The sequence below is a fragment of the Centrocercus urophasianus genome, unplaced genomic scaffold, assembly GCF_019232065.1.
Source record: "Centrocercus urophasianus isolate 14NV4802_14NV808 unplaced genomic scaffold, USGS_Curo_1.0 seq_9, whole genome shotgun sequence".
In the NCBI taxonomy this organism is placed as follows: Eukaryota; Metazoa; Chordata; class Aves; order Galliformes; family Phasianidae; genus Centrocercus; species Centrocercus urophasianus.
In genome coordinates this window covers 29646085-29669939 of record NW_024885532.1, presented here as the reverse complement: position 1 = coordinate 29669939, position 23855 = coordinate 29646085, and the positions used below count along the sequence as shown (strand labels likewise).

The 23855-nt window shown below is 45.7% G+C and overlaps 1 long non-coding RNA gene across 6 annotated transcripts in view; it reads left to right on the top strand.

Annotated features, from left to right (window-relative positions):
- Positions 1 to 23855, top strand: part of LOC122171307 — a 54202-nt gene that overhangs the window by 13343 nt on the left and 17004 nt on the right. Inside the window, exon 3 of one of the 6 annotated variants that reach the window (XR_006171968.1) lies at positions 8658 to 8928. The exons of the other annotated variants lie outside the window; for them this stretch is intronic. This is a non-coding gene — a long non-coding RNA (uncharacterized LOC122171307). Of the gene's footprint in view, positions 1 to 8657; positions 8929 to 23855 lie in introns of those variants that run through there. 6 annotated transcript variants of the gene reach the window in all.

Here is a 23855-nt window from a genome sequence, read left to right as displayed (position 1 = left end):
TCAGTGGTTCCACCACTAGCTGAGAGGTTTCTACATTATGGTTGTGATTTGCAGGACAGATGAAGTTTGTTCCTGTTGTCATTAATGTGGCAGTGTGTGGGCCCTGCTTCAGCAACTCCAAGGCTTGCTGCAAGATGCCTACTATTCCAGGCTTTTGTTGAGCCATACACACAATGCTGTACATACTGCGAAGCCACCCTGCTCATCCTGCTCTTGGTTATTGCTAAATTGCCCAGAATCCATCTCTTTTGTTCGTCAGAAATTAGGCACCTCTGGTAAACAATAAACAGCAGGAAAAAGGGTGGCATTATCCCCTCTGAAGAATACCAGCATAGCAGCCAGTTTCTGGATACACCATTCACAGAGCAGAAAGCAAACTGCTGGCTGGTGTGCAAATGTTACTGCAAACACAGCATTCCCCTGGGAGGCTGAGTTGTAATGTGCACAGACAACGTGGAGCAGTTCTGGATGAGCAGAGGACATGCATATCACAGCATGTTGCAGAAGGCTGTGGTTCTGGTATTCTGTGCAAGGCCTGATATGTATTTAAGGCATTTCCTGCTTCAGCAACGTTTGATAGGAATCTGATGCACATTTCCTATACTGGGTCCCTATGTTTCCAGAAGTAAATGCAGTCACATCTGCAGAAGAGGGCATCAGAGCCTATGGCCAGAACCTGTGTGGAAGCGCTTCCTGGCCACTGCCATGTCAGTGGTGAGGGGCAGCACACACTGCACAGCTCCCCATGATGCCAAACAGGGGACATTGCTGAGGAGCTGCTCAAATATGCTCATTCCTGACTGCACCAGGTAACCTGCTTTATGCTTAAAATCCTGTTCCTCTCCAAAAGTAATATGGAGGAGAAACAGTGTGGTGGAGATCAGGCTCCGTGTTATGTGGAAATGTTCAGCATAAACTGTGAAGGGAGCTGGGCGTACCTTAAAAGAGTTTTATTGCTTGCAACAACCATCTGCAGCCTAAGAATCGGGGCCTCACACAAGGAATCCAGAGCTGCCTGCCCTTCTGCAGTACACCAGCTCTTGCTGAAAGAGCACAGGCAGAGAAATAACAGATTGCAGCAAGACTTGAGAGAAACAGGTACAATCAGTTGTCATATTGCTGGGTGACAAGAAAATAAATGTTTTTATGCCTACCGAGATGTGACTAGCTTGTCAGTTATGTAATCTGCTAAATCATGCTGTTGTCATGATCAACGAGTAGTTTTTATGGCAGCAGACCTTAGCCAGTTTCTTGGCATTAAGGATCCTGGCTGCACTGCACTAAGCATTAAGCACAGCTGTAGAAAGGACTGAGAATCTTCCATCAGTTCTGCTTGAGGCTATGTATTTGGTGTTCTGATTAACCTAAATTTGAGATACGCAGTGATTTAAAACCAAGCAGACTCTTCTGAAAGTGTTTTCTTGTCAGCGGTGGTGGTGGTGGTTAGAGTTTTTGGTGGCTTTTTTTTTGTTGTTTGTTTGTTTTTAGTTGCTGATTTTTATGCTATATATGTGATATATAGTTCAGCCAAAACAGGGCTTGTATTTTGGTAGAGCTGACCGGGGACCAACTGTGCAAAGTGTCAGGTCAGAAAGTGCTTCATTAGGGCACTTCAGAAGTGCTGGTAGTGCTTTGTACTTTTGCTGAGATGTGCTTTTACCATCTCAAAGCATTTTACAAACTGAAGTGGTAATCCTGACTCTGCAGTACGAGATACCAGCATTATTTTCATTACAAATAGAACAAATGAAAAAACCAACAGGGGCAGGGAGTGATTCGTGTCTTGTCAATGGCTGGGACTCCTTTCTCTTGTCTCCATTTTTTGCTCTAAGCACTACATGCATTGTTTCTTAGGTGTTATCACTGCCATCCTTTAGCTGATGAACAGTGGGGCAGGAAGTAACATAAGGTGAGTGAGGCCAACAGTCTTCTCCGGAGATATTGATACCAATGGAACTGGAGTAGATGCTTTGAAATTACTGTGCTCTGACACCTCATTAAAGAACTATGTTTTAGGAAGGAAGGAAGTCTTGTGAGCAAAATTCACACAGATTGATACCAAATAGTAGCTGGAGGACTAAGTTTTGTTTATGGTAACTATTTCTTTCTTCTTCATGGTGTAACAGAGTTTGGTAAATGGCATTATTCTCCTCGTTTTACCGTTACTTTATTTTGTTCCTGGGAGCCCTGTCTCCAATGAAGCCATTGTTCACTAGGTGTTTTGAAAACAGTGACACCAGGACCCTGTGACATTCCTGAGCAAGATGTGAAATTAACCGAAATAGGGAAATGGAAGAGGTATGGTGACTTGTATCAAGACAACGAAATGAGGTGATACTGCATGACACAACCCAGATCTCTTGAACACCAGGATACTGTCTGCCTCTCAGCAGCTGCCCACACAAGCAGACTCAGCTTTTAGAATTACTGGTTCCAGGTCATGGAATAGAGAGAGAAGAAACCAAGATAAGATCCTTTCCCAGGCAGAAAGGAGCCCAGACTAAGTGCTTTGAGTGTCAGTGCGGTGGAGAACTGCTGTTTTAGTTCCTGTCATGTGGTTCCGTTGCAGGAGTGACATCCCCTGGAACATCCCTCTCAGCTCTCTTCTCCACTGTGCTCCTCACTGGCTGCTCCCCATGCTCGTGTCCAAGTGGCAGATGCAACCAGGACATGCCTTTGGGAAATCAGCTCCTCCCTGCATGCTCTGTTTGGAGAAGAAGAGGGCTGTGATTATTGCTCCCAGAAGAACTGTAATAGCTATTTACCCACAGCAAGAAAATGTTATTTTTGGGCGAAAGGGAGCTGTAATGTTTTCCTGTTACAGTAGTTGGCAGCATTTCTCTATAGCCCAAACATCTTCCTTAGCGGGATCTTTACTCGTTGCTGTAACTTTACTAAACATAGAGAAGTATGTGAACATTTTTGGAATTCAGACGAAATACAATGAAAGTAAGAGAGCTTTGAACTCTGAAAGCCCCATAATTGAATAAAAGAGCAGCAGAGAGGGACCCAGAACCAGGAGCCCGAACTGAGAGGAGTTGGGTGGCTAAGAGCAATGTGTATACAGTGATTGCCAGAGCACAGGCTATTTGGAATATATGCAATAAGGATATCACTATTCTGGGCTTGTCCAGATGTTCTGACATACTGAATTTGAGCGGTGGCATGGGGAAATGGGAACCAAATGAGTTAGCTGAAACAACTGAGGCCAACTTCGCTGAGTAACCTGAACAAAGATTCCAAGGTGGATTTCATGGAAATACATAATGAGAAAGTTAGGTAGTGACTTGCCTCTCTTACAGAACTAATTGTAAGCCATTTCAGGACCCTGATTTTCTCTCTCGTTATTATCTTGTTTCTAATCCATCATGGCTTCAGGGGAGGGTTACTGGAGAGGCTGCTGTGGTTTAACCCTGGTAGAAGGTGTGTTACCATGCAGCTTCATCCTACAGTGCCTACACAGACTTGACACTGCAAAGGAGGAACAAGCTCTCCTCGGGGAATGCTGAGGGGTCCTGTTCAGCCAGTTGCCAATGTTTGCCCAGGTATTCCTATATCATTTTGTTCCCTTGAGAGAGAGTTGCACACCTTGCAGCAACTAATACAGCCAGACTGCGAGTTGCTGGCGCAAGGCATAGAAGGCAAGGTGTATGAGAAGCAGCTGAGGCCCCTCTTGTGCTCAGCCCAGAGCAGGGCAGGCTGAGGGGAGGCCTGATGGCGGCTGCAGCTCCTCACAGGGCAGCGCTGAGCTCTGCTCTGTGTGACAGCGACAGGGAACGGCATGGAGCTGCGTCAGGGGAGGGCGGCTGGGGGTGAGGGAAAGGGGCTGCGCCAGAGGGCGGTGGGCACGGAACAGCTCCCCAGGCTGTGGGCACGGCCTTGAGGTGCTGGAGCCCAGGGAGCATTTGGACGGCGCTCTCAGGCATTGGGATTGGATTTGGGGTGGTGCTGTGTGGAGGCGGGTTGGACTCGATGCTCCTTGTAGGTCCCTTCCACCTTGGGGAATTCTATGATTTTATAACCATGATGTTGCAGGTGTTAAATCTAGTGCACCAGCATTGAGCTGGTGTGAAAGACTATGGGTGTAAAGCTGGATGGTAAATCAGTTAACACCTTAGGCCTACATACCATAGGAAAACCCCTCAGTTACATGTATATCAGATGTATGGCACCATTATGTAACACATGGCTGTTAAACCCATTTTCTTTATGTTCAAAGGAATGGAGGAATGCATGCATCCCATCCCAAGGCAGCTGCCTGCCCTAACCCCCCACAGCTTTTGGGAAGGTCTGCAAGATACCTTGAAAGCCCTTATCAGGTGCACAGCTCAGCCAGCAAGCTGAACCACACAAAGATTAACTCTACCAAAGGGAGAGGAAGAAGGGAGGATTGCTCTAAGACCAGTCAGCCCCCGATGCCACAGTCTGCCCAGCCAAAGGAACACAAGTGTCAGCGCAGAGGGAGCATGGGCACGTGGCTGGGAGAACTGCCTTTTGGCAGGAGATCAGCAGTGGATCAGCTTAGACCAGTTGTGAAACTGCACATTCCTGTAGTCCCCAGGCTGCCAGAATCAGGAACCAGAATCATCTGTGCTGGAGCTGAATAGTTCTGCAGTGAATGTTGATACCTTGGAGATATATGAAATCATTCCCAAGCAGAAAGGAGCAGACTCAGACCACTTGTGCACTGAGGGTGACCCAGTGTTACCCCAGGGAATAAGTGCCTCGGGGCAGAGCTAGGGCCTTGTTCTCCAGAGCAGCTGCCATCAGTAGCTCATACAAGAACAAAAGGAGATAGTCACACTGGGGTTTGCACCGGAGAAAGGAAAAACGCAAGTTAACTTTACAGACTGCCTTTAAAGCAATGATATCCCGTTTTGGATATCGTTTCAGTAATTTGCAGTAGTAATGATGTCAGGCTATAAGCAAGGCATAATTTGTATGTGGATATAAGAACTTTTATTAGACCAGCTGACCAGGCTTACAGTGCAGATCTCCTCACAGCCCTTCTTCAAAGCTTGTTTCAGATTGGAAGAGCTTGTGTCTCCAAAGCCTTGTTTTCCCTTTGAGACGGTTTGGTTAATAAAACTCTTTTCTACCAGTCTTGCTCCATTCCTAGTTCAAGGAGGCTCTCCAGACCAAAGTTTCAGCTCATTGAATATCATGTTAAATACACATCAGAGGTGAGATCACAATGCACACTGAGTTAATTCTTTTCCCTTTTCTTCCCCCTACCAGGCCTAGCCACACGTCATCTAGCAAAGTGACAAAGTGCTGCTTTATTGTCCTGCACATTCAGGTTACACTTACTAGGTTATTTATATATGTGTGTTTCTTTCCAAAATCAGACAAGTTCTTTAAGCCCTTTGTTTTTAGGTAGTAATCCAAAGGAAAGGGCCTGTCCAAGCCTTTGCTGCTCAGTAAATTGGGGTGCTTGTCCATCCCTCCCAGAGTGGGATGGACACAAGCAGAAGAAACAGAATTTTCAGACAAATTGCGTAATATGAGAGCAGTAACCTTGAAGAGGCCCACAAAGCTGTGCTGCTGTTGTAAAAGGCAGCTTGACTGCCATGTAACTGCGGTTCAGAGGTGAAGAGCACACTTTGCAGCGGAAAGCCGGATTCCTTCCCCTCTCACAGCTGCATCGCTGCTGAGGAGCTGAGGAATGCCCTGTAATTCTTCCTGCTTCATGCTTCCTTGCTATAGCTGCAGTCAGCATTACAGGAAGCAGTGCTGAACACACACCCTCCTTTTGTGCTTACTGAAGCCTATGCTGGCAGCAAATGCTTGTCTTTTGTCAGCAAATAAAGTAGATAGCACAAGACACAGAAGATTTGTAGGTATAACATCCCAGCACTGCACACTTGGATTTACCCTCACTCAAATCCCATTTACTTTAATAGGAATGTTGATGCTAAACATTCCTGATGTTGGAGATATTTACCCCATAGGGAGCAGATAATCTGGGAAGTAACAAGGTGCCATTTCCTACTGAAGGTGTTGTCTGACTGCAACCATATGTTAGTGGTACCATTTAGGGCCACAGTGTGAACTGGGAAGGTTCTCGTTGCTGTTACTTTACAAATAGAAAAGAAAACCCAACAAACAAAAAGAGGAAAGAAAACTAATATACCAAACCAGGAATGTTAGGATTCATCGTCTGTCTTTCTTTTTTTAATCTTTAGAACATAAAATGTTATTTTGGAGTCAAACTCCCTGAGTTTGTTAGATTTCTCTGACCTGTGTAACAGTGCTCCTCGCAGGTGCACTGCAAGGGACGTGGTCCCTCAGTACAACATCTAAGCGTTTCTTGAACGCCTCCATGAATGGTGACTCCACCACCTCCCTGGGCAGTCCATTCCAGCGCCTGACCACTCTCTTTGTGAAGAGGTATTTCCTAACATTCAACCTGAATCTCCTCTGGTGCAACTTGAGGCCGTTCCCTCTCATTCTGTTGCTGTTACATGGGAGAAGAGGTCGACCCCCACAGCATCACGACCTCCATTCAAGCAGTTGTACAGAGCAGTAAGGTCACCCCTGAGCCTCCTCTTCTCCAGACTGAACAGTTCTAGCTCCTTAAGCTGCTCCACCCCTCCCAGCTTTGTTGCCCCTCTCTGGACACATTCCAGGACCTCCATGTCCTTGTAGTGAGGGGCCTGCAAGTGAACACGGTATTTGAGATGGCTCAGGAAGTTATCTTCCATACATTCTAGAAACCTCCAAATTCTTCCAAGAACTGCAAAATGCCAACCCCCTTTATTTCTCAGGTATTTCGCTCATCCAGCAGAACCTCAGGACACACCGCTGATGTGTTCTGCTCATCCCCTCAGCTGCAGCTGTGTGCAGATGGCTTTCCTGCAGCATACATAGCGATGAGTTTGGGGACGTATTAATGAGCGTATTAATGACGGATTAACCACAGTCCCTCACCTTGAAATGACTTCATCTTGAGTTCTTTTGGAAATGAGGCTTCTGCAATTCGCATGGCAGCTGCATACATGTGTTTCAGCATGTCTTCCTTCCCATCTGCCCTTCCCCAGTCACTTTGGAGTGCACAGATCAACTCCAGCAATCTTTAACAGACCACTAACGGTTTTAAAGGTAATTAAGTTGCTAAACGTTCATTAAAGTCGACAGTCAGCTGCTGGAGAAAGAGCTTATTGTCATTTAAAATAATAATGTGGCTCAAGGCACAGTTGCCCCAGAGAATCCCCACTGGAGAGGATGTTGTGCAAGTCCCGTTTTCCTCCCTGCATGCCTTGTAGCAGAGCAGGATCCTGCCCTAAAAGCTGCAGTTCTTTTGCAGATTGTTTATAGCGTAGAGATCACAGATACATTTTAAAATAGGTAATAACTGCCAGGCACTAATGAATTCCTCCAAACTCAGGGCAAGACGTAGCAGAGCGTGTCTTAGCATCCTGCCAAAGGAGGCAGTTCATTCAAAGCTGTGAAGGGATTACCAGCAGTGTTACCCAAACCACTAGAAATAATCTTGTGGGATTAGAAAAGTGAATTTTGATGTGGTATACGCGGTAGCATCCAAACTGTTTTCATCAGATCTTTACGTTGAGCTTAGCGTATGTATTCTCCTTCACCCATTTTGTACTCACCCTCATCCATTTTGTGAGTGCCAGTGCAGCAGCAGAAACCTCTGCCTAATGCATCAGAGGAACAGCTGCATTAGCCAGTTGTCGGTTTGCAACAGAAATTCTCTCCCTTTGCAGCCCTACCCCACAAATACAGCAGAGTAGCATCCCAAGTCACAGTGTAAGGAAGCAGGAGGCACAGAGCCATTGGTTCTTCTGAAGCCTCAAACCCTTGTGCCGCTCCACAGTAAGGGGATGATGGGCATTGTGCTCATCCCCCAGCCCAGAGCTACCACTTAAAACAGATGTCTGTGTAAAAAAAACGCCTCACACCTGCCAAACCACCAGCCTCAAGCTTCCTTCCTTGTTTTTTCAGGCCTCAGAATAACAAGAGCATTTGTGCAATGTGCACCGTGCTCTGTGGTTTTCTCTTCTCCCTGAAGACATGCTATCTAATCTCCTCAGAGCAAAAAATCAAACAGCAGGATTTGCAGGAGAGGAGAGAAAAGGTTAACAGAGACGCCACATGCACTTTGCTCAGCTGGCTTCACTTTTCACCGCACTTGAAAGAAGGGGAAAAAGTGTGGGTCGGTGGCACAGACCTTACAGGAGCATTTGCATCTGGCAAAATGGCTCAGTGCTGCATCTGGGCTGATTGTGCAGCGTGGTGCACAGCACACTGAGCTAGAAAAATCAGTTGGCTGAAAAGTCATCTCGATTCAGAAACTTTTAAGGGTTCGACTTGAAGCTGTGGTAAGGATTTAGTGTTTTATTGCTGCTTTGCTTTTGGTTCCTGTTTTTGCTAGCATTGAGAAACGAGGTGCTTAGGAAGCAGCATGGTGTCACAGTATCAGCCTATATACAAAGGAAGGAAGATGATGTGGCTGCACACTGTTGAGGAAAGATCCTGTTTGTACAGGGAGCTGGAGACTGTAAACCAGAACAGAACAGGGATGCAGAAAGAGCAGAAACTAAAGGAAATAAGCCCCAAGTGTGAATGTTGTCTGTGTGCAAGAGCCCCTGAGAGGCGCTGAAACAGTTTTAAAACCTGGCTTATTTGTCTTTTCTCAGATTTCCTATCATTTAATGGAGAGGAGGAGAGAGAAGAGAGAGGAAACACACTTGGCTGCATTCCTCCACTGGTCTTTTCTTCTGTGTCAGTTCTGCAGCACGTGACTCCTGCAACACTTAGGTTTGCATCAGATCTGCCAGAGCTGACTGAAGATTTCTTAGCAGTAATTCCTTGCTGGTTTTTATCCCAACAACACTCAATTGCAGGAATGTCTTCTGAAAAGGTCCTGTCTGCATTTGTGATTTTTTGGAAATATATAAATAATACGTAGCCTTCTCTTCGTTCATTTCCATGAAATAATTAACTGATTTGATGAGCTTCAGTTCCTGATAAACATTTGCCTGTTCCACAGATGCTGTGTGTGTAACAGAGGGAAATCACTTCCTTGCAATGTGTGCCCATTTGAGATTATGTACTATTTTGTTAGCCTTTTTAAAGCACAGCCACTTAAGGTCATTACACTCTCTAAATAAGACTCTAATGCAATTTTAGATAAACTCGTCTTTTCAAAGTCGTATCAAACAAACATCTTGATAATGGAGTGTCTTGTCTCTGCAAGAGGAGAATTAGTCTATGAGTAATCTGGGTGGTGCTGCAGCAAGTGTTTTGTTTTGAATTGATTCAAGCAGTTTATGGTCAAATTTAGAGACCAGTAGTGCACAGCAGCAAAACCTTGCATCCTTGTTCCTTTGTGCTTGTATATATAGCCTTCCTGTGTTGTTATGAACAACTCTGATCTTTGATACAGTAACTAGCTTCCTGCAGTAGGCAGAAGATAGAGCCTTAGCTGTGCTTGCAAGCTGCGTCAAGAATTTATCAGAGTTGCTGACTCCTAAAATGCAGGCAAGCAATGCTTGGGTACATATTATAAATGACCCCTTTCTCCTGGCCCACAGACTGTAAACAAGCTTGATGCAAATTCAAGCAAGGAAAGCACCATGCCAAGGAGTTCATTGATTTCTTTGTGCTGTGACTCTGGTGGTCTGGGACTGCTAAAGCCATCTGTAAAAAGGCAACAAATGAAAATGCCTCCTCTGTGAAATTAGCAAGAATTTTAATTGCAACAACCCTGAGACATTCCGAAGCACATCAGAGCCTTCCTGCATCAGAGCAAAGAATAATATAGTTCTTATCCCAAAGCTCCCATGATGTGGTTAGCCAGGACTAAATGGGGAGTGAATCATGGCCTGGAAGAGAGGAACCCAATCTGGCATATTCTTCTAAGCATTAAGACGAGCTTATTTGCTTGGGTGATTTCCACATGGAATTTGCCTATTTTGAGCTTCTGTATAGCTGATGGGTGACGTCATTGGGTAGTTTTGGTCATTTTAGTGGCAAGTGCAATATGATTTGCAAGGGAAAAGCAAAGGAGGTTTGCTTTTAGATGCTGCATCTCCTGTGCAGCTGCAGTGTGGCTGGCACCATGTACTCTCCATGCTGATGAATGGGACAAGAAAAAGTACCAGGGATAATGACAGCTCCTGTGCATCACTGCAGTGAGGCAGCAGTGCTGCAGGCTTCAGCACCACTGCCAGGAACCATTGGGTGCATAGAGCTAGGACGTCCACAGATATTATTGGGTGCTGTATGGATTGGAGCCTCATGTATGGACTGAGTGCTGTATGGCTGGGAGGTCTCCAAGTGCAGTTGTGTGCTATATGGATTGGAAGTCTCAAGGCTGAAGCTTGTTGGGAGGTATGAGCTCCATGAAGCAAGTCCTGCCTTCCTGTGTGGCACGTGTGAAGTGGGAGCAGACCCCACTTCTGTTTCTAGTGGGGCTGTGTTCATATCCATCCATGGAATCCCTCCTGGAGGTTCCATCCCATGCCAGGGACACGGGATGTACACCACCCCAGCCACTAAGTGCTGCTGCCTGACTATAGCAGGAGGAGCTCCTAGAGGGACAGGGGCTCTGGGCACACAGCTCAGGAAACCATCAGTGCCCTTTAGGACCTCCACACTGTGGGTACGGGCACCTGACAAAACATCAGGGAGCGCCTGACCCAGATGGCAAGATGTCCTCTCTTGTCACCCTTTTGGTAAATTTGTGCAGTCTGTCTGAGTGTTACACTGTGCATGTCTAAAAAGGAAATAGGAAGGACCTTTGGATGGAAATTCTGAGCAATCAGCAATGGAGCAGAACCCAACCAACTTCCCGTAGCAGAGGCTGTGCACTTCAGCTTGGAATGATCAGAGACCCTGATCTTTAAACAGAGCTTTCTGAATTTAGGAAGTGCTGGAGAAACTGTGAAACAGCAGCGAGATTGTCCTGGCTGTACGTACCCTGCAAAACAGATGGGATCAGGACAGTCCCAGCAGCACAGCCACACTGCTTTGCTGCCCTCATGTCTCCCAGCACAGCTTGGCCATTGCCTCTGAGCCCTCCGGAGACACTGTTCCTCCAGGCTTGGATAAAGCCAGCTTTTTGTTCCGGGGGTGGCCGTGGGAGGGGAGCTTGCTGTATATGAGGGCTCTGCCACTTGCTGAAGGGCGAGAGAACACACCCTGGTCTGTTTTGTTTACGACATAAATCACAGTGTCAAATTTGTCTTAAGCTTCACCAGAGATGTGCCAGAGAGATTTTTATCCCATAACAGCATTATGCATGTACAGCTGCCATGAAAACACATGTGAATAGAGCGGGGGAAAGATCTGGGATCTGAGACCTTAGTATCAGCATTGTCTGGTTTTTTTTCTGTACAACCTCACCCCAATCAAAAAGTGGTTACCATGAATAGATAGTGCATGGAGGAGTATTGTTACAGCATCAACACTTGTCTCCAGTTAATTAGTTTCACATCCAAGGACTGCTGAGTGTGTTATCTCATCCCAGGGAAGAGCCACTCCCACTAGCAATGTAATTCAACAGAGCTAGGAACCAAATGAATTGCTAGGCTGCAAAACCCTCTTTAACAATGGGATCTTCATTCCCCACGAGGAGGTGTGGTTTTTCAGTTTTCGGGCAGCCACTTTCAGCCTCTTGGATTACTTCACTCAGCTGAAGGAGCTTATGCAATGCGTGTGTACTGTAAGTTCATATAAAGCCATGTGAGATTTGCTAGAATCAAAAGTTTAGCACTGGAAGTGTGCAAACCTCACACAGGTGAATATAAGTAAAGGCTTCTTTTGTGCATGCACAAAAAGGAGTGAAAACGTGATTGTTCTGTACTGCTTCAGGTTTGTAAATATACTATTCTAGAGAGCTGAACTTCAGCACTGGAAATGGTGAAAGGGAAGGAAAGAGGATAAGTTCTCTTGGAAAGACTAGATAGCTGAATAGATGCCTGAATATGTTGAAAATAAGAGCGCAAGGGATGCTGATCGGCAAAATGGTTCAGAGTCATGAAAAAGAGAGACAGCGTTTTCAGTTCAAAGGGAGATGGATGGAGTGGGCAGTTCCAGAATATGTGAAGATGGGAGCTTTGTGCAGCCTCACTGCTGGGTTTTCTGTGCTAGTGGCCCAGGGAAATAGCAAAACTAGACTGGAATAGTAAAGACTGTAATCCCAATTCATTGTTTATACCCTGCTCATATCCAGACACTCTCAGATAAAGTGGGCTGCTGCATTTCACAACTGTGGGAAGGGCTCTGCAGCTGCATGATCCAAACGTTTTGAAGTGAAACATGGTACATTATATTAACTTGGTTCAGACAATCAGCTTTAAACATCTGAATCTGGTTTCTTGATGTTAATTCCTCTTGCTCAATCTTTATTTCAGCTGTGTGGAATTCTCAGACCTTTCTGGCCCTGATTTATTGTTTCCTGATGTTTTATTGCTAAGTCACTGAGGTTTCAGGGATGCTGATGTTTCTGAAATGCGCACACCTTTGATTGTACGCACAGCCAGCATGTCAGACCGAACCTCTCATGTGTTCTATATATATCACTGTCTCCACTGCTGTGTCCTCTGCAGTTTTACAATTCACCACACTCATCCGTGTGCCTCATTGATACAGTCCTCCTTAAAATGTGGTTATTATTTAAGGCTTTTCAAGCTCAGCCTCTGCATACTGCAGAACTTGATCTGAGCTTACGTTCAATCTTGTCACTCATATACAGGTTCCATCTGTTCCCCTTTTCCTCTCTCTTTGCTGCTTGCCACATCCAGACCACATGCTGCTTGTACATTGTACAATAGGCATTTCTGCACACACACTTCTGAAAATATGTCTCTTAGTGCTTTATTGTTAGCATGTGTCTTGTTGCTTAAGGCAAGTTTTATCAGTAATGATTTTGTTGTTTATAGACACGTAGAATAAAATGGTACTGATAAAATGTGACTGGAGGAGAGGAGATCTTTGATGCACCAGTTTCAATGTTTATGCCAGCTTTCTGATCATGTTCCCTTGCCATCGCTTCCCCAGATTCAGTAGTTGCCAGAGGATAATACCAGATCCTAACATCTCAGCAATATAAGGACTGCTTCGCTCTGCATGTGCCTGCTCCATGTTGGTAGGGGTTCCCCAGCACCTCCTACTCGGCTGTGCCTGGTTTACAGTTGCACTGCAGTGCCTTTTCATAATGGCTTTACATATTCTTCTATTTGAGAAAAAAAAATCCATAAATGAACTAGTTCAGGAAGTGCCATCAGTGCTAGAAAGCCCTGTGCAGACTTTCCTCTGGCAGGAGCTGAGCTGACCCCCAGCAGCTTCTTCAGTGCATGAGTGGGAGCGGACCCATGGACGTGCAGTGGCCATGAATTAATGCAGACAGATCCTCTGGGAGTCATCTCAGATCTGCACCATACCTGCGAACAGATTACACTGAGTGCAGCTCCCAGTAATGTTCCTGGGTGTCTGCAGAGGGGGTGGCACAGTGCCCGTTACGCTGGATTATTGCCACCTGGGGATTTCCCACAACATCAGGAAAATCCCCACCAGCCCCAAACCCCTGGTTTCCCATTTGCAGAAGTCCAAGGCATGTTATGGTGATGATAATCTCTACTACTGGCACCTCAAAGTGCCAGAGCCGATGGCGAAAGCTTCATTCATGAGGACTACTGGAAAGATGTGAGCAACCAGACGTAAGGACCCTTCTGCTTCTGCTTTCCACTACAGCCACAGTTCATTGGGTGATCCCTGGCTCCTGTCCCACCCTGTGGCTCCCATCCCACCCTGTCCCCTCTGCTGCCCAGCAAAAGGTCTCCTGCTGAAAAGAGACAGGCAAGAAGAGCTTGTTTTCATCAATACCAGAATACTCCTTTTTTGGCTATAAGATGCTCAAAACACCTGCTAGTAGTGAGACTGCCACAGTGTCAATCTGCTAAGTGTTCATTCTGGGTTCATCCACACAATCAATGCACAGTCTGTGCCTGACAAAGGCAGTTCCTAAAGCAAGCAGTCCTTTCGCAGCTCTCAGTGTAAGGCCCATCAGGTACTTTGCATTTGTGTTCCAATCAGCAGCAAAGCTTGAGGCCGTGGATCAGCCAGAATGAAGGCAGGAAGAACATGAACGAAGAGAACAGAGCAGAGCTCTTGGCAAGCTGTTGTGGATTAAAAAGAAGGCAGGTAGGAACAGAGATAGAGCAAGTGCCTTAGAGAGTTATTCAGGAGAAACAAGGGCTTCAAGTGACGTTTGAGTATGGGAAAGAAATCAGTATCTGTGGTTTTCATTTGTGTTCAGAGTGCTAAAAGCAGAAGTGGTTGCTGGAGTCTGAACAGGAATCTGAGACTAAGCTTGCAGCTTCCTCACAAATTGGAGGATAAATTATTTGTTTGATTTACAGGCTCAGTGGTAGAAGAGCTCTTACTTGTACAATTTTGCTTTTTTTTTTTTTTTGTAACAAAAAAGTGAGCAGTGGAGCTAATAACACTTGGTTTCCCACGGGTCTGTGACCCTTCCTCCTCATTCCTCCCACAGACAACAAGCCCAGCTCTCCCCTCCCTGTGTGCCTTATGTTTCTTTGCTGAGCAGCACTCTGATCTGCAGGTGCCAGCTAACCAGCTAACATGTGCATGGTCAGCCTGCCTGCCTGCACCAACTAGTCAGCTGCTGGCTGCATTTCTCTAACTAAGGTCTCTGTCCCTTGCCCAGCCAACCGCAAAATTTAGCAAGGAAGTCAGTGCAACTTCTACCTTTCTGTTCTAGAGGAAAATAGGTGAAATTACTAATGGAGCTGGATGGGCACATTGAATCTGAGCTAAAATGTTCTGTCATATTGGCCTTGGTTGTACCTTTAGGATGTCAGTCCAGGTTCTGGAAATCATTTCTCTCCCTCTCTGTCTTTTCCAGCTATTTTTAACCTGGATGTGGTCTGCAATTTGTTTCACACACAACTCTGAAATGGCACAACTGAGGAGCGAGTAACTGCTGGGATAGGGGAAGGGGAGATCAGGAGCTGCTTATGTTGGCACCGATGCCGAAAGAAGTGTTCATGAAATGATAGCTTTGGTCTTCTCCTCTCAGTTCTGTGTAAAGTGAAGTCCCACACTGCCCCACAGAAAGGCTGCAAAGATCAATATATTCACATTCTGAATGTGCTCAGATGTAGGGCAAAAAGAGGTGGAGAAATCAAGGCATCCTGTGAAAAAACACCATAGACAATGGCCACTTTTGAAACATAGAGTTTTCTGTCACAGTTCAACATGTCAGTACTGCCCACGTCTGTGTGTACCATCCTCTGCGTAGGCTCTCCTAAAACAAATCATTTCTGTGGAAGCCCAGTCACTGTACAGAGTGTGCATCAATTCACAGGATGGAGTTCTAACAACCCTTCATCTGAGCTTCTATCCATTCAAACCTAGGGCTTGGTTTTATCTGGAAAATGCATAGGAAAAAGCTTCTTGAGCATTAATTTACAAAATGAGATCTCTAATTGCAAAGCATTTCTTTTCTTCAGATAAATATAGCTGATTGTAATGTGTGAGATCTGTCTTTTCCCTCTGTGTTCTGTTTAACGCTGTTTGTTAGACATGAAAGGAAAAGAGGATTAAAAGGGAGAGATGCTATCGTAAACAGCCCTTCAGGGTAGGTGGGAAAACAACAGTAACTCTCTGAAACAGAACACAGGGATGCCCTCAGGAAAAGGTTTTGAAAGTGTCCTGCATTTGAAAGTTAATGAGTAAATAAATCTCTAACATTACTTTAAAGGCTGACAGTGCCAGCTTTAACATCTCAAGCATTGCACCGCAACTGAGAAGAGACAAAGGGAATTTTTAATGGGCAATAAGTGGACTAATATTTTTGGATGCAAAGCTAAAAGCAGGTTAGTTCTGATGAGATGTGGGTTTGTTCTGTACTTCCTGACACAGCAGCTTTACTGTATAGAGTTTGTTTGCCTTACATTTCTGATGAGGGGCCACATTTTCCTTTATAGAGAAAAAAGAAAAAAAAGATGATCTTAATAAATAATCTTTCCTTGTAAAGCCACAGTAAATCCATTGAGTAAAGAGTTTGTAGGCCTTGGGGGTTGTGTGGGCATGTGTCTGACCATCACCCTGCTGTCCTGTGGTGCTTTATATCTAGATCATGTTGCTTAGTCCTCTCTGCCCTGCAGCACTGTGAGATCTCCTTGCACAGATCACATGGTAGTGCAGGGCTGGTGGGCAGGCAGCCACATCGCTTCTCACCCCAAATAACTGCACACTCTCTTCTAGTCCACCCACAGTTGTGTCCCCCTTACACTTGGTGAGTTACATGCACAGTGCTGGCTTTGAACTGCTGTCTTTGGTGCCTTGCAAGTCCGGTCCTTCCCAGGAAAGAGTCAGAGCAGAACTGGTTGCTGCAAGGTAAGATCCCTGGCAGGAGTATTCCCTTGCTGCTGTCCTCACATCACCGGCAGTGGGAGTATGATTTCTCCCTGTGCACTTCTCTCCCATGCTGTTGTACTTAAAATGAACAAACTTGTGGTTACCATGTTCATGGATGTCAGGCATTTCAGAGAAAAGCTAGCCATATCCAGAGCTTTTTTTTACAGCCTCCTCATTCTCAGGGTCCTCTGCGCATGGCTGTCGTGAGCATTGAGGAGCTGCAGTGGCTTCCACAAGCGTGACTACACCTTGGTCAATAGCAGACTTCCTGTTTTGTTTGTGCCCCAAAAAAACAAAACAAGATGTTTCTGGTCTAAAAAGCTCATCTGTGCCCACTACCTATACAGCCCTCTGCTAAAGAAAGACGACCTGCCCCTCACTTACTTGCCACAGCCTGAGGAGGGCAGAAAGAGCTGCAGAGTGGGCAGGAGGAAGGGGAAAAGGAGGATACTGCTGGGGAAGAGGGTTGGGAAGGATATATACTTTGGAATAGAAATCTTATAGTAAGAGAACTGGCATCTAATGAGGGTTGGGAGAGAACTTCAGAACTTCATGGACTGTTTCACAAAGTTTCTTCCTAATCCCTATTTTTCTCAAAGCTGCTGTGCTTTTATGACAATATTGAGACTATCTGCAAGCATCAGCACAAGTTGCCAGCCCATAAAAAGAAGAGCGAATCAGCTCCCTAAGCTTTAGCCATCTGAACGTGACGGAGCACATGCCAGCCCATGACAGAACGCATTAATAGCATCTCCACTCCCTTATCACAGCTGCTTTCTAAGTCACCCTTTTCCTGAGGGTCAGTCACCACCTTCCAATGCTTTCTCAGTTGATAAAAAATATTTAGTGTAATTTTTCTGCTCAGTTGTTATCCTGATCTGTCTGCTCACACCTTGATGCAGGATCCTTGCAGCCAAGGATCTGTACAGCTCCTTGGGAGCCTTCTACCCTTTTCCCTGCACTCAGCCTCTTCCGTGTTGCATGATGATCAAGAACATCATCTGCCTTTCTGAGCTTGAAAACTTCAACAGGTGGACAGAGGAACAGGCTTGTCTCCTCTGTCCACCTTTGCTTCCACTTCTCAGGGCCCTTCTCAGTACATTACCAATATCTTTCTTCTCACTAGCTCTTTCAGGGTTAGTCTTTCTTGAGCATCTCTGGGCAAGTGACAGACTGTCAGACAGGCACAGAGCCTTTCATTTGACTTCCTCCAGGGAATGCAGCCTTGAGCTGATACAGGTATGCCTGAGACTGGTTCTCTTGCTCTGTTAGGGACAATACAATGGGGAGGTTAGCTCTACTGTGCCCCTTTATACTGTGGAAGTTAGCAGCAAAAGTCCTAGATTTATTCAACTCAAAAACGAAACAACAACAACAACGCCATTTAGTCTACCTTTAATACACATGCATATTTAATATGCATATACCTGCATACATACAGAGACAAATATACATGTAGCTCTTGCTGTGCCAAGTCCTGTGCGATTTCTGCCATCCTTCTGAGCAACTGGAGCATGAAAGTACAGAAGGAAGAGGAGATGGAGCTATTTTGTTTATGGCAAGAGGCTGCTTGCACAAGTAACCACACTTGTGGTGCAGTCTCAGGCTCTTAGACTGGTGTGAGGCTCCAGCAAAGCCTGTTGTGACCCTCTTTGGAAAAAACTCAAGACTTCAGCTTTCTTCTGGCTGATAAAGCCAGTACTGTGAAGAAACCAGAAATACTAGTCCTGTTCAAGAACTGTGCTGTGCCCCAGGCAAGAATACTAACACAGGATTCTCCCTTCAAATAAAAGAGAAACAATCAGATATTCTCAGTGCAGGCCCAGGTGGAAGACTGTACTATCTGGGAATATGCATGTTGTGTGGCTCCAACGGCAAAGATGTGTGGTTTGTGGGAATACAAGCCCATCAGGAAAAAGAATTTGTTCACAGTACAGAAGCAAAGAGGAATTTAATCACCTGCCTTCTCTAGGTGAAAGTTAGGTGGTCTCAATGCTTCTTAGGTTTTGACTCACTGAAAACAGCACTGTGTTTCAGCAAAGGATGAAACATGGGGGAGAGGAACTGCATGGGCAAGTGTGTGCAGCCAAGCAGATGGAGAAGGTGGGTACTCTGATACCGTTAAGACAAGCATTGCAGAAAGTGGGAGAGTTCAAAGAGAACTACAAGAATAATTTCCTTACAGTGAAAGAGATCAAATACAGAGCAAGGATAGGTCTGGGACTTTTCAGTGGGTGGAGGAAGCCCCTTGAGATAAAATCTGTTGTCCTGTTTCCTGTCCTAGTCCATTGCCCAAAGACTCACGGCAAGGAGAAATAACAAGTGTGGAACACTGCCTAAGAATCATTTTAGCAGCATCAAAATCATTTTAGCAAATCCCATCTTGGCCCAGGGAACAGCCAGTTTCTTTGCTTGTTTCTTACTCCTTCTGTGCCTTGCCTCATTCTAAACATGACACTTTGACTAAACAAAACATTCCTGTTACCTGCTCTGAAAAATCACTCTGACATCCTTCCCTTCAGCCTTCATCACTTCAGTGTGGCACAGGGCATAAGTCATCTGTTCAAATGCAAGTGTCAAGCTCAAATAAATGCTCATGGGACCCCAGTAACTGTAGTGAGTGGATTTCCACTGACTGTAACAGGCAAGCTGTGCTCCAGGACTCACTAATGCTTCCCATAAGCCTTGTGGATGCATAGTCAGAGACTTATAGACAGACCTGTAATGTGCTACAGAAAAACAGCAGGCGCTGCAAGTGTCTCATGTCCTGCCATAGCAGGACTCTTTGGCAAGTATTTTAGAGTGAATGAGTCTCTCTATTGCATCTAGACTCCTAACTCTATCCCTGTCCAAAACTGGTGTGTATTTTTCCTTGGGACAGTGCCCAATCTGAAGAGTTAGTGTTTTCCACACAAAAATGCCTGCTTGGTAAACTTCCAAGAAGTTCTATTTTTGATTCAATGAAGAATGGCAGCTTTCCATGGAACTTAATTTTTTTTCTTCCTTTCTTTTCCCCACCCCTTTTTCCCCCCAAAACCAAGATTGCTCAAAAATCCATAACTTTTCATTTGGAAGTGCTGCCTGGGAGCCTCATGGATGTCAGAGTTCAGTTGTCTTGGTCTGCAGGAGGTTGGATGGTTTTTATAGTCATCCTTTCAAACTTGAAAAACTACAGTAGCTATTTTCTTTCTTTACCTTTCCATTGCACTGCTTTCCCTCCTCTTGAAGAGAGGACAGCAGAGGTTCTGCTGCAGACCTCTGAAAACTCTGGTGCTTTAACACACTGTTCCTGCTCCCCAGCCCATATGGTAACTTGTGACCATGAAGGATTAGGAGTGGAGCCACAGCTGTTAAGCAGCTACTGGAATCCACTCCATGTCAGGGTAAAGATCTGCTGATGTGTGACTGCCTGAGAGCTGGAGATACACACAAATCTTGCCGGAAACCTTTTATCCTCCTGCATCCAAAGTTTGCTTACTTCTGTATGCAAGTTGTTCCATAGTCTGCAAACCATGTCCAAAATAGCTGAAATTTTCAGGACTGTGCCATCACTCTACTGGCTCCCACATTTTGATTAATTTTCTATCCCATTCTGCATCTCCAGAGTCTTCAGTGAGCAAGAACTGAGCATCTTCCAAGTCATAATGATCCTTTCTTGTTCACTCTCTCACAAACAGAATCCCTTTGGCCAGCAGCCAGGGCTGCAATAAGGGCCAGGCACATACAAGGGCAGCTTAAAAGCACCTCAGCTTTGGGAAATCCTGCTGGGCTGTAAAAAGCTGCCCACAAACCCAAATCAAGCAAGGCTTGTCTGATAATTCTTTGGCATAATCCCCAAACTTGCTGAACAGCTTTTCCATACAAAGTATTTCCAGGTGGGTTATTAGGGCCTGTATCCCTTCCATCTTGTATCCTCTTGTGGTTGAAAAAGGCATTCTTTAGAGCAGGCTATTTTTTAAAGAAAGCCAAATATCCTCCTTTACATTTCTGGTTCCTGTAAACCAGAAGGATACTTTGCAGGATGCAAACTCTTCCTGCCACAGCTCACAGGTGTCACCTCCCCCACAGTGCTGGTACAGGACTTTCAGTTAAACAGACAATTTGTACTTTTCAAGGAGGCTGGTGCTGGTTCAAGTAGCAGTGTGCACACTCAGTACTAGCACAAAGGTGCTATGCTCTGTTAAACTAGTTCTCTTTCCTGTGTTTTTACAGTAGTATCGCTGTAGCCACATTTGGGTCTGTGCTACTTTAATCATGCTGGAGTAGTTAAAAGGAAACAGCTGAGCTGAGCGTGTCCTGCAGCTCAGAGTCCTGTGGCTTAGGGCAGGAGGAGGCAGGGTCCTGGGCCCAAGCAGCCCTTCCAGCTTTGAGTGGGCATGCTTATGCTGTTTCACTACAGTAGTGTTTCCATGTGTGCATGTACAATTCATCAGTAAAGCTGAGCCTTGCCAGGAGAACCTGCGTCTCCGTGAGGCCCTCCCTGCTGCTATAACACAGCAAAGCCTTTTGCCAGTGGAAGGCTGATTTGCTGTGATCCCTGCAAGGAAAGAGGCAGGCAGGCAGCTTGCTGACCTGCTGTTATTTTTTCTCACTGCAATAATCTGTGGCTGCTGTGAATAGGATTGTAGAAAATGAGTCCCCAGCATAAGACTTGCAGATCTATAGATATCATAGGAGAGAAGCAGGAAAAGAAATTACAGTTTCCCTTTGGAAACCGTCAGTACAACAATCTGGTTCCTTTGCTGGTTTGAGTCTTTGGGGTCTGTGCCACATAGAGCAAGAAGAGAGGTAGAGATGGAACAGTGCAGAACTCAAAAAGGTTTCTGTGAGTTAAAACACGCTGTTTCACTTTGAGACGCTTCAAGATGGGATGATTTGAAAGTACATGGTGTGTCTGAAAAAAATAACCAGCTGTGGTGGTAAAAGCCAACCAGGCAGCTAAAGATCTGTTTTGAAGCTGGTCTGCCAGTGAGGCCCTGCTCTTCAGGGAGGTCTAAATCACCATGGGCTGAAGGACGCAGGCAGCAACCTGGATTTCTTTCCTACCACTGCCTGAGAGAGGCCAGTACTGGTCCCAGCTGCAGTGAGGCTGAGAAGGCTGCAGCGCAGTTGTGGTGCCTTGGTGTGACTCAGGGCCTTCTCCACTCTGACTTTCTTCCAGCATCCCCTCCCCAGGCTGGAATCTCAACGCCTCCCACTCTGAGATTGTTGTTTTTTTTTCCCCAGCACCGCCCAGCCTGTTCCTGCTGGTGGCCAGTCAGCTGTGCTGAGCACTGCTACTGCCACTCACACCTGTATCAGGCAGTGAGCAGCACTCCTGCTTTAACCCAGCTCAGGTGGGGAGACCTGGTGAGACACACCATAGCTACCTGGGCTGTGAGGCGCTGGGAAAAAAAGCGGCCTGGACAGCCCCGGCAAAGCCAGAAAGCTCTATGCTCAAGATGGTCAACAAGAGCAAAGGCAGGAGATGCTGCAAAGACGTTATTTTCCCTCACAGCGAATAGTTCCACCCAGGTTTCACTTCTCATTCCCATTTTGTATCAAAAATAAACAAACAAACAAAAATCACCGCTTGCTACTGTGCATTGCCCTTGTTGCCATGTGATCTGGGCATGTGATTATGTTGTTGATAACTTGGTTCTTTTATAGAATCAGATTCACAGCTGCTGTAGGAGCCCATGCAACTTGTCGGAGCAATTCTCTCTTCTCTCACACAAGAGGCACAGCTTCTGCCTGCTCCAGGCTGCCCTACGGATTTCTGCCTCCCCCTACAAGGACGACTCCTCCTCGTCATCCTTTTGCAAAGTGCCAGCTGTACTCATTTTTAGGAAGGAGGGCGGAATTCCTCATAGCTGCACTGTGGAATGCTGTGCGACACCTCAGTGATGAGACAGTAGGTTTTTTTTCCAGTCTTTCCTCCCACTGGAAGTAAATAAAAAGGGAAGGATGAGTTTCATTTGGGGAAGAAAAAAAAAAAAAAAAAAAAAAAAGACTGCTTGCCAGCCTGCAGTGCACTGTGTGTGTTTGGTTTCCGCTCAGTCTGCAGAGATCTGCCTGTGCAGATCTGTTTAGTCATGTTGCACGGACTGGATGGGGCTGTTTGACAGTGTTGGTTCCCAGCTCTCCTCAACAAGCAGATGTTAGCTGTAACTGGGAGCCATCCCATCAGAACCTCCCTCCCACCCAGCGCTCTGAGTCTGAACATGGTTGGCAGCCAGGAGCTCCCAGGGGGGAAGGCAGGTTGCAGAAGGCAATTTTACACTGAAAGACAAAAAACAACTGTAGTCCTGCTTCCCCAGGGCAGTGCCAGAATTCATGAAGTGTTTGGACAACTCTCTCAAATCTATGTGATTTTTGGGTGGTCCTGTTTGGAACCAGGAGCTGGACTCGATGATCCTTATGGGACCCTTCCAAATTGGAATATTCTGTGATTCTACTTGTGGTATCTTTCTATGACCTCTCTGCTTCTCAGATCTCAGTAGTTCCAGTGAAAATGGGAGAACTCCTTCTTGATTGAGTGCCCTTTTTTCAAGAGAAGGGACAAGCCTTTGAGATCCCTTTGTGATCCTATGCTATTACAGTTGGCCTGGGACCAGGCCAGCACCTGATCTCTGTGAGGTATTTACAGTCCTGGAGCCCAGCCACATCCTCATGGTTGCACAGTAGCATGAATGGAAGCAGTGCTGCACTATTTGTCCTTAGCACATGGACAAGGAAGCATAGGAAACATGGCAGGCATCGATCACCACCTGTGGGGGTTATTAGGGCAGAAGATAAAAGGCAGTGTGAACACTGCTGATCTCCCCCATTGTGCTCCAAATCCACACGTGCTTCGAAGAGATGCGACACACACCCTTCCTGGGATTGGATTTTAATTACAAATGAACTTTTTGTTCACAAGTAGATGCCAATCCTTTTTAAGGGGTTTAACTGCTCACAGAGTTGATCCTAGCCGCCTGGGGTGGCCTCTGCTCTCTTTTAGTTTGCTTGGTGCTTGTATATGCAACACACCACCAGTCTGTTGGTTTTTTCAGCAGTAAGGGTGTAACGGTTGTACAGATATTGTGATCTTTATCTCTCCAGTGCTGGGAATGTGCCTGTGCCTATCCAAAGCAACCCTGCAGAAAGTAAATGCCCACCAGGTTCATATAATAAGAATGCAAACTATTGATGAAAATCAGAGCTGATACTTTAAGAAGCCATGTGACTTTTAATGGTAGTTTGAACTCTTAGAACCAGCACATTTCGGGCTTCTTATTTTTGTGCTTACGGAGGACTTGGGGTGCCTTCTCTATATGTATCACACAAACTATTTCTGGATTGCCTAGAGTGTTTTGTTGTGTTTTGGTCCTTCCTTTGCTCATGGCCTCTGTGAGGACCCAGTTGCTTCTTTGGGCTCTGAACTCTCTCCTATGGCATATTTGCCTGAAGATCTTCTCCTAAGGATC